This window comes from Arachis hypogaea, chromosome 18, assembly GCF_003086295.3.
Source record: "Arachis hypogaea cultivar Tifrunner chromosome 18, arahy.Tifrunner.gnm2.J5K5, whole genome shotgun sequence".
Taxonomy (NCBI): domain Eukaryota; kingdom Viridiplantae; phylum Streptophyta; class Magnoliopsida; order Fabales; family Fabaceae; genus Arachis; species Arachis hypogaea.
In genome coordinates this window covers 21695403-21704558 of record NC_092053.1, presented here as the reverse complement: position 1 = coordinate 21704558, position 9156 = coordinate 21695403, and positions in this window count along the sequence as shown.

Sequence of the window (9156 nt, the reverse complement as noted above, 5' to 3'; positions counted from 1 at the left end):
GCCGTAATTGCAGACAGTGTTGACAATTTGAGAATTGTGATTTTTTAAGTTGTTCTTCTACCAAAACCATTCTCCGATGCAAATTAGGAATAAAAGACCATCAAAACTACTAGAAAATACAAAAATAAATTAGATATTTAATATTAATTCCTCAACTTTATAATATATGTAAGACTCCAAATTTTAGAAATTTAATAATAAATTATTTATGATTTATTTTATTTATTCAAGGATATATTTTTTTAGAGACTTTTATATTAATTGAATTTTTACTTATTATGGTATCAAAGTAGTCTTTCCTGTAAAGCCTGAGTAATTGACTGACTATGCTTCAGTTGCATACTCTGAACGTCTGTCATGTAGTAGTCTTGTTTGAACAACGAGAATTAGAGCTTTATGCACATGACGGTCTATTGATTAATGCTATTAGTCTATCATTTCATACTTTCTGGTATTAAATTTGGCCGATTTAACACTAGTGAATTATGTATATGGAAGCACTAATGGGTTATCATAGACGATATATGAGTTGTATGATTTGTATGGATATAATATGTATAAGTTACTTGAGTACAAAGTTTTGTTTAGGCATATGCTTGTTTGTTTTATTGAAAAAAGTATTTTTTTTTTATTTTCAAAAAGAACAGCGATACGGTTTTTTGAGTTAAAGGCTCATAGCTTATTATTATATATATGGAAGTCGTTGTAATATTCTCGCTATCAGAGTGGCACAGCCGGAAGTGTGACATTCTGATAGTGAGGGTGTTACAATATATGAAATAATTTTAGAGTTTATTACAACCCTTGCAGTGGCCGTAATTTTTTTCAATTGTAACACATCTAAAAGTATTAAGTTATATAGAAAATATTTTCGAAACACATCCAAAATCATAAATTTAAAATTTAAATTTAAACATTAAAAAATAATTATAACACATCTAAAATTATAAAGTGATACACAAAATATTTCTAAAACACATCCAAAATCATAAATCAGAAATTTAAACCCTTGTAGTGGCTGTAATTGCAGATATCACCGTATTGACAATTTGAGGATGGTGATTCTTTAAATTGTTCTTCTACCTAAACCATTCTCCAATGCAAATTAGGATGTTATACATGGCATGCAAAATCAATGTAATTGAATAACTAAACAGATACATGCAGTTAACTATGAATCGCTTTCTCTTAAACACATCCAAAATACTTGAGGTCCACTTCCGGCGCAGAAGGATTGGCGACGTTGATGAGGACGAACGCGCCGAGAAGTAGGACGAAGCGAGCGAGAAGGAAGGTGATGCCAAGGATGAGCAAGGTGGACGACGATGGCGCAGAGAAACGGCGAAGCTGATGAACAACGCTAAGGATGACGGGGCGGCGCGGACGAAGAATCACACGGACGGCGTGTAGCTCTTTGAGGATAATACGGCGGCGCCGAGAAGTGGCGACGACTAGGAGGAAGGTGGTGATGAGGAGGAAGGCAGCACAGACGAAGAATCCCACAGACGGCGTGCAGCTCTCGGAGGATGACGGCTGGATTGGGAGCTTTATAATCTCTTTTAGGGATTTTTCTGCAGTGTGGGTTAATTAAAACCCCTTAAGATTTACTTTTTGAATTCTAAAATTAAAATTTTCAATTTTACTGAATTTATATTTTTTGATGTGTATTTAAATGATAATCTGTTAATAATTAAAAATGGTAAAACTGAAACAAAAATTTTTAATTTTTAATTTTATTTTTATCTAGTTTGTATTTTAGATGTGTATTTAATTTTAAAAAGACACTAAATCTATTTAGATTTGTTTGTTTACATTTTTTTAAAATTATTGTAATAAAAAGCTTAATAAAGGATCACTTTTAAAGGATATCTAGCCGTACTGATATATTATGTATTTTAATACACGTTCAACAAATGATTAAACCAATTTGGATCGGTTAAATAGTTAATTTATTAATCAGTTTTAAAAAAATGGTTTAATTACTCTATCAGTCCCTATAGTTTTACTGAATTTTCAATTAGTTTTCTATACTTTTTTTTTTCTTTTCGATTGAGTCCCTATACCATATCAGATTTTGTAATTAAATTCCTATCGTTATAAAAATGCTAGAATTAACGGAATATTCCGTTAAACAAAACGAGTATGCCTAATACTTGACTGAATATTTTATATAGTTTAACAGAATATTCTGTTAATTTCAACATTTTTGTCACGGTAGGAACTTAATTACAAAATCTAATATGGTATAGGGACTTAATTGAAAAGAAAAAAAATATAGAGACCTAATTGAAAATTCGATAAAACTATAAAGACTAATAGAGTAATTAAACCTAAAAAAATTTTGAAATTTAAATTTTATCTGATATATGTAATAATTTATTGACTAATAATAAACCTTTAAATAAAATTACGGTTTATAATAGAATAATTTAACTAATTGAGATTTAAATTTTATTTGATGTATGTAATAATTTATTGACTAATAATAAATCTTTAAATAAAATTACGGTTTATGATGGAATAATTCAACTAATCGATTTAAAAGCTACTGTAAAGGGAAAAAAAGTATAAATAATTGATTGACATCTAATTTTTAGTATCCATGTAACAAAGTTATTTTATAATTTGATAATAAAATTACTTTTAAGTTTTAACTATAGCATAGCTATATGGAATAATTAGCAATCAAGTGGTCTTCCTCGCAGCAACATGAGCCATCTGATTCCTCTGCGCAAATTAATTTTATTATGGAGGCATCGTTAGTGTAGGACGCAGATATGGAGAGGAGGAGAGTTTTACCGGGCTGTAGTATCAGGAACACAGTAATCGAACCCTGTGAGTTGCGGATGGGAACTCGAACCTTCCGATTTTCTATAACTTAAAAAAAAATCCCTCTCAAGCAGAAATCGGACCCAGCGACTAGTATAACGAAATAAAAACAAAAAAAAACCAACAAAGAAAACGGACCTTCCGTTTTGATGAAGACATATCGCACAGTCCGATTTCTCCCATGTGAATTTTGTATACAAGCAAAACGGACCATTCTATTTGCTTACAAAATTTTCAAAACAAAGAACTCGGAGGGTCCGATATCTTCCTTCCCACAATTCGGTGTAGCACCCCCACATTCCATAACCCGGCACAACACCTGCCCCTCTTCCATAACCAAAAAAATTAGCCGATTCCTCTGCTGCACTATTTTTACGTGATTATTTGAGGACAATATATATACCAGCTTTATCGAGGAGCAAATTATTATATATATCACTTTTATATATTTTTTATTTTAATATTAAAAATAAATGATAAGAAAAACTTAACTATTAAAAAGGAAAAATAGTATAAACACCATTTCTCTTAAAAAGTTATATGAATGGTAAAAAATAAAAAAAAAATAAAACTATCCGATCAAATAATTTATTGATCAAGTCCTAACTAAGTTAGATACACGTGTTTTTTTATTTTTTCTTATTTTTTTTCTTTTTTTAACAACTTTGTCTTCAACTTTTTTTTTCTTCTTCTTCAAACTTCTTTTTTCGCACGTTTCTTTTTCAACAACATCGTCATTATTGTCTTCTTTTTTTTCAACATCTTTTTCTCTTATTTGATTTATTTTTCTTTTTTTTTCCTTTCTCATTCTTCTTCGTTATCATCATCATCGTCTTCTCTTTATATTCTTCTTCTCTTATATATATTCTGAAAGAGTAAATAGCCATTTCTGACCATGAAAAATATGGACTGACAAAACTGACCATGAAAAATTGAAACTAAAGTTATACACATATAATATAAGTTTTGTTCGACAAAAATAACCAATTATTAATTTTTTGTTCATAATTCCATAAATATCCCTAACTTTTTATCTTCTTTTATCTCTACACCCAATCTCTAACCCTAACAATTCAATCTCCCTCCCTCCTCCTATGCCTCTACCCTCCAACCTTCTCCGCCATCACAATCCCTTCCACCACCACTATCGCCTCCAGCCCCCTCACCCTTCCTTTTCCGTCGACCATCACCAACTCCATCATCACTGCCGCTCCATTTCCTTCCTCACCTTCCCCACCAACCACCTCCTTCACACCATTGAAGACCTTCCTCAGTCCTCACAAATAAAACAGAACCAAGTAAACCCAAAATTAAACCAAATAAACTGTCTCTCATATTTTTAGACACAAAGAAAAGAAGGATGTTATTATTATTATTAAACCAAATACACCACCGTAGAATCATTAGAATTTTATCAACAAGCTCATCATGGAAGAGGAACTACCACAACCACCACCACGATGGCACTCTTCTTTAAGAAATTTGGGCTTGGGCTTCTGAGTGCTGCATACTTGTGCATGGTTCTGTTCTTGGTTCTGATTGTGGCAACTATTTTGGGAGTTTGTTTGGTGAAGCTGTGGGTGGAAGAGCTGGTGGTGGTTAGAGAGAATGTGCATTTTGATTACACTAAAGAATTAAAATTCTTCTGATGTGTTCTCATTTGATGGGGGAATGAGTGATTTTGTTGAAAGAACAAAGAGGGATAAGCATATAAGTGTGCATGTTGGTCATATGTTTCATGTTTCTTTGCTTCTTATCATGTCCGAATCTGATTTTAATGCACAACTTGGTGTCTTTCAGGTTCCTGCACTTTTTCTCAATTTTCATTGACATTCTCAACATATATTAACATAGTAATAAACATATATTTGTGAGGACTGAGGAAGGTCTTCAATAGTGTAGAAGAGGTGGTTGGAGAGGAGGGATGAGGAAGGAAATGGAGTGGTGGTGGTGTTGGAGTTGGTGATGGTTGAAGGAAAAATGAGGTGAGGAGGATGGAGGGAATGGTGGTGGTGGAAGGGGATTGTGACGGTGGAGAAGGTTGGAAGGTAGAGGCAGAGGAGGAGGGAGCGGGATTAAATTGTTAGGGCTATAGATTGGGTGTAGAGATAAAAGAAGATAAAAAGATAGGGGTATTTATGGAATTATGAACAAAAATTTAATAATTAGTTATTTTTGTCGGACAAAACATATTTTATATGGGTATAACTTTAGTTTCAATTTTTTATGGTCAGTTTTGTCAGCGTCGTCCAAATCTTTCATGGTCAGAAATGGCTATTTACTCTATTCTAAAAACGAAAGCATAAAAATTTTGATTCACAAACAAAAATTTTGATATATATACACAAAAATTTTTAAAGGATCATAATTGAAGATTTTCAAGTGAGTTAAAAAGGAGATTGAATCAAGGAACCACTTTTAAAATAAGTTATGCAGAATTTCGTATTATAAGATTATTTTCAGTTTTGTCTCGTTAGTGCAGAACATAATTGAAATGGCAGAGAAAGAAGAAGAAGAAAAGTAAGACCACGATATATCCTAATTCGGGTACTTCGTACAATGTAACCTACATCGAGTCTCCACCACAATAATGGTGAAATTTTTACTATGATAAAATTGGATTACATTCACCAATACAAAGAGACTCACTCTCTTGTAACTTTACCTAAGCTATCCCAAACTTAGTCACTCATCTAGGTGCTAACCCAACCTAGTTAAGGAGAACCAAGTGAAAAATTTTTTAAGTGAGTTAAGAAGGAGAGTCGAATAAAGGAACTACTTTTTAGACTTGAATAAACAAGTTATGCAGAATTTCGATTTTAGGAGATTATTTTCGTTTTTGTCTCGTATTAATTTTAGTTTCTACAACCTATATAGAAACTATTTCTAATAATAATAGAAAATCTTGAAATTTATGATTATCACATCATAATAGTATAATTCAAACATATCCTGATCCATGTTAGATTGTTCTTGAGTTATACTTGTTCTTTGATGTTGGAGTTTGGTTCTAATTTAGGAACTTGCAGATTATGAAAGCATCACGCTTCCACTGCTCCTAGTAACCTTTGTATTATGGGTAGTTGGACAAAGAACGCTCTGATTAACTGAGCCATTGGGCAGTCTCCCAATGTTTGTGGATGTTTTTCCCTCTCTTCCTTCTTTCCTTTCACTTTCTCGTTGATAGCACAGAAAAAATCAAAACCTGTTATTTTTTAGAGAGATTTTCTTTTCTTGTCACGTCTCTCTTTTTGAAAATCGTAACTTTTATATTTATATTCTGAAGAGAGGGGGGAAGAATATCCTTTATTTTTATTATTTTAAAACTCACACTAATTCTATTTCTTTTATTGAGTAACAACTATCATATTTAACTCACTATAATTAGAATTAGTTTCATTAATTACATGAATCACATTATTATTTTAATAAAATAACTTACAATCTCCTACTTGGTCCATGTGTGACTTGAAGATTCAATAACTGTAAATGCATAATATTTATGTTGAAATAATCAAATCATCATCCTTACTTGAATTGAATGAATTGGATCATGGTGGTAGATGTCTATTAGTGACATAGTTTTTTTCATGTATCACAAAATCAACTCAACTCAACATGTATATTAAGAGATATATAATAACATGGTATCACTCTAAACATTACATGTAATTACCATAACGTGATAACCAGTAAGTAAGTAGAAACATAACTTTAATTGAATTCACAAGTATCATAACAAATAAGCAAAACATATGGTCATATATATTATACTTTTATGGTAACAAGGACTTATCAATTATGCCTCTCCATTATCATCATATCAGTACCAATATGTTCAATATATATTTTTTTGTTTCTGTACCTTTTTCTTAACTGTCAAGTACTTCAAATTCATGTATTTTGCACCCTTCGAGTACTTTTCATTCTTAGAAAAGAAAACAGCTATAGAATTATCTCAATAAAGTCTTAGTGGCTTAGCTATACTTTCAATGATATTAAGCCTTGAGATAAAATTTTGCAACCACAATGCTTGAAGTGTAGCTTCAAAGCATGCCACAAATTCTGCCTCCATAATAAAAGTAGCAATGATAGACTCTTTTGCACTTTTCCATGAAATAGCTCCTCCAGCCAATATAAAGACATAACTAAAAGTTGATCTTCTCGAGTCTATACATCCAACAAAATCTGGATTTGAATAGCCAACCATTTCAAGGCCATCTGATTTTCTGTAACTGAGTATGTGTTCCTTGGTGCCTTGCAAATACCTAAAAATTTTCTTTGCAGCTTTCCAGTGGTCTATTCCAAGATTACTTTGATATCAACTCAACATCCCAATAGCAAACTTTATATTTGGTCTAGTGCATGTTTGAATATACATCAGATTTTCAACCACTAAAGTATAAGGAATAATAGACACCATTACTTTTCATTCCAATTCATTCTTGGGATATTGCCTTTGACTACATTTATCTCTCTTCTGAAGAACAACCTTCCATTCTAAATTTCTATAACACCTTTGTGATATATCTTTTCTATGACAATCCTAATGTACCTTGTGATCTATTACGGAATATTTCTATACCTATTACATAGGATGCATCACCCATATCTTTCATTATAAATTTATTAGAGAGAAAATTCTTTACATTATATAACAAACTAACATTATTAGCAGCAAGAAGTATGTCATCAACATATAAGACTAAGATAATAAACTTGTTCTCACTAATTTTCATGTAGATACACCTATCTACGATGTTCTCCACAAAATCATATGACAAGATGGTATCATTAAATTTGATAAATCATTGTCTAGAAGTTTGTTTTAGTCCATATATTAATATGTTTAATTTACACACCAATTTTTTTTTGTGTGGTCAAGAACCCTTGAAGTTGGTCTATATAAACCTCTTCTTCTAAGTTACCATTGAGAAAGGCGGTCTTTATATCCATTTGATGAAGCTCTAAATCATAATAAGCCACCAAAACCAAAACAATTCTTAAAGAATCCTTCTTTAAAATTGGTGAAAAAGTTTTTTTTTGTAGTCAATGCCATCATTTTGAGTGTAACCTTTGGCAATAAGTCTAGCCTTATACCTTTCAATATTACCTTGTGAGTCACGTTTGGTCTTAAATACCCATTTACAACCAATTTGTTTTGAACCTTTAGACAATTTGACTAAATCCCAAATTTTATTGTCATCCATCGATTTCAACTCTTCTTTCTTAGCATTGAAACATTTTTCAGAATTATGAGATTATATGGTTTGCTTAAAAGATACTGGATCCTTATCAATGCTTAAGTCATACTCTTCTTCAAGTGAATAAACCACAAAATCATTTGAAATTATTGGTCTTTTTTTGTCTTACTAACCTTCTTAAGATTTTCTGTGGCTTATCTATCACTTGTTCATTTGGAAATTGTACATCATTGTTAAGCTCATCTTTTACATGTTTATCTAGTGAGTTTTGAATGTTGCAGTGTTGCCTTGGCATATTATGTGACCGTGGCACAACAATAGGAACAACAACTTGAGAAAAACTATCATGTGTAGGAATTATTACATGGTTCACTCGAATATCCACCGTTCGTGATTCCTCACTCCCACTAAGATGACCATTTTCAAGAAACCTAGCATTTTCATATTCAATTATTCTCCTACTATGATTAGGACAATAAAATATGTACCCTTTTCATTTATTCAGATAGCCGATGAAGTAACCACTAATAGTTCTTGCATCAACCTTCTTTTCATGTGGATTATATTCTCTTACTTCTGTTGGGTAATTCCGAACATGAAGATGCTTTAAACTAGATTTTCTTCCTGTCCATAGTTCATAAGGTGTCTTAAAAACCGTTTTACTAGGAACCCTATCCAGCAGATATGCAGCGAATTTTAATGCATACATTCATATGGATAAAGGTACATTGCTATAATTTATCATGTTTCTAACCATTTTCATAAAAGTACAATTCAACCTTTCAACTACAACATTTTGCTGTGGTATACCAGGCATGATATATTGTGCATATATGCCTCAACTTTCAAGAAGCTTTGCAAATGGACCTTGACATTATCCATTTTCAGTAAATTTTTTATAATATTCACCACCTCTATTGGACCTCACAACTTTAATTTTTCTATCTAATTGCCTCTCTACCTCATTAATGAATATTTTAAAAAAATTCACATATTGAGACTTTTATGCAAAATATATAAATAACAATACCGAGAGAAGTCGTCAATAAAATTGATAAAATACTTTTTACCACCCCAAGATGGATTATCAAAAGGACCACAAATATCAGTGTATCAACTTAAG